Genomic DNA, 2558 nt, shown 5'->3' with positions numbered 1-2558 from the left:
AACGAGATCAAGATCGGGCCAACGCCCAGTCGCCGCCGCCCCCAACACCGCCGCCCCGCAACAGGATGCCGCCCGGTGCCCGCGCCCTCGCCCTGTGCCCCGCCGCCGCCCTGGCTCCGCAGGGCGTCGTGTTCGGGCCCCACGTCGCCCGACGACCCTGCTGCGATGGACGAGCCGCCCGCCGACGATGACCCCCCGCCCTCGCGCCTGTGCCACGGCCTCCTCCTCGCCTCGACGTCGCCGCTGCACACCATCGCCGCTTCGTCCCGCCACTGCTTCGCCGGAGCCACCCACAGCCGTCGTCGCCTCCTCGTCCTCCTCCTCGAGCACGCTGCCGATTCCCTGCACCACAAGTGAGGCACTGCCTCTCCTCCTCTCTCCCCTGCTGTCGCTCGAGCTCGCTGGAGCCCGTAACCCCACGGCGCTGCACGCGTTCTGCCGTGCCACCGTGCGCGGCCCCTCCTCCCAACCGTGCCCGCGTCGCCCTGCTCCCGCTCACGACCACCGTCGCCCTGTGTCGTCCCACTGCGCCCCGCCACCGCCATCCTTCGCCTTCCGTGCCCAGCACTGCTGCAGCTCGCCGGACTCGCGGCTTCGCCCCTATTCCAGTCGCCCGCTGCTTCTCCTCGCGCGTACACGTCACCCCGCTCGCCGTCTCTACTCGAGGTCGCCCGCGGCGACCCCGTTGGCCACCGCGGCCATCTACGACGGCCTCCCACTCCAGTTCCACCCCTCCGCCGCCTTCCCTTGCCCTGGCTGCCGACGTCGGCGTGCGCCGTGCGCGCCCATCCCCCTCGGGCTCGCGCCGTTCGGGCGCCCCGTCCCTTTGCTCGCCCGTAACAGCTAAGCCCAGGGGGCCACAGACAACTGGGCCCGCCCCCCTGTATCTATGACAAGGGGGCCCCATCCCCCAGAACTTTATTAAAAAAAAGAGAATTAAAAATAAATAAATAAATAAATAAATAGTAATTACATTAATTAATTAATCAATAAGTGAATTAATTAAGTTAATTAATCATGTTTAATTAATCTAATTAACTAGTTAGTTTAATTAAATAGTACTTAGTTTAACTAAGACCTAATTAACCTAAACAGAGTATGACAGGTGGGTCCCACTGGACCCACATGTCAGTTTGACCCAGTCAACTTTGTTGACTGCTGACGTCAGCATGACATCATGCTAATGTCATTAATTCATTTTCGAATTAATTTAAATAATTATTAAATACCAGAAATTAATAAAATCTTTAGAAAATCCTATTTTTTAATCCGTAATTCGGATGAAAATACTTTGTACATAAAAGTTGCTCAGAACGAGGAGACGAACCCGGTTACGCAGCCCGTTCGTCCGCCACGCATCCCTAACATATCCAACTCGCAACTTCCCCCCTCCGGCGCCTCTGTCCGAAAACGCACAACACCGGGAATACCTTCCCGGATGTTTTCCCCCTTCACCGGTACCACCTCGTACCGCGTTAGGGCACGCCTAGCACCACGCTTTGTCATGTCATGCATCGTCATGCATTCGTTTGCATTGTATTTACTGTTTCTCCCCCCTCTTCTCTCGCTAGACACCGAGACCGACGCCGCTGCTGGTGCCCCGACCAACTACGCTGTTGACGACCCCTCTCTCTTGCCAGAGCAACCAGGCAAGCCCCCCCTTTGATCACCAGATATCGCCTACTCTTTTCTCTATACTGCTTGCATTAGAGTAGTGTAGCATGTTACTGCTTTCCGTTATTCCTATCCTGATGCATAGCCTGTCCTTGCTACTACTGTTGTTACCATTACCTGCTATCCTACTGCTTAGTATAGGATGCTAGTGTTCCATCAGTGGCCCTACACTCTTGTCCGTCTGCCATGCTATACTACTGGGCCGTGATCACTTCGGGAGGTGATCACGGGCATATACGATATACTTTACACAGTTACATTACCTGTGATACTGTTCGGAGATGGGGCTGAAGGGGCAGGTGGCTCCATCCCGGTAGAGGTGGGCCTGGGTTCCCGACGGCCCCCGACTGTTACTTGAGGCGGAGCGACAGGGCAGGTTGAGACCATCTAGGAGAGAGGTGGGCCTGGCCCTGGTCGGCGTTCGTAGATACTTAACACGTTTAACGAGATCTTGGTATTTGATCTGAGTCTGGCTACTGGCCTATACGCACTAACCATCTACGCGGGGACAGTTATGGGCACTCGACGTCGTGGTATCAGCCGAAGCCTTCGTGACGTCAGCAACGGAGCGGCGCGCGCTGGATTGGACTGGAACGCCTACTAGGCTAGGTCTGCTTCTGGCCGCCCACGCAACGTGCATGTGTGCTAAGGGCGATGGGCCCAGACCCCTGGGCGCTTAGGTTTAGACCGGCGTGCTAACCTCTCTGTTGGTCTAGGTGGGGCTGCGATGTGTTGATCTTCCGCGGCCGGGCATGACCCAGAAAAGTGTGTCCGGCCAAATGGGATCGAGCGTGTTGGGTTATGTGGTGCACCCCTGCAGGGAAGTTAATCTATTCGAATAGCCGTGATCTTCGGTAACAGGACGACTTGGAGTTGTACCTTGA

This window comes from Triticum dicoccoides, chromosome 1A (assembly GCF_002162155.2).
Source record: "Triticum dicoccoides isolate Atlit2015 ecotype Zavitan chromosome 1A, WEW_v2.0, whole genome shotgun sequence".
NCBI lineage: Eukaryota > Viridiplantae > Streptophyta > Magnoliopsida > Poales > Poaceae > Triticum > Triticum dicoccoides.
This window is presented reverse-complemented; position numbering follows the sequence as displayed.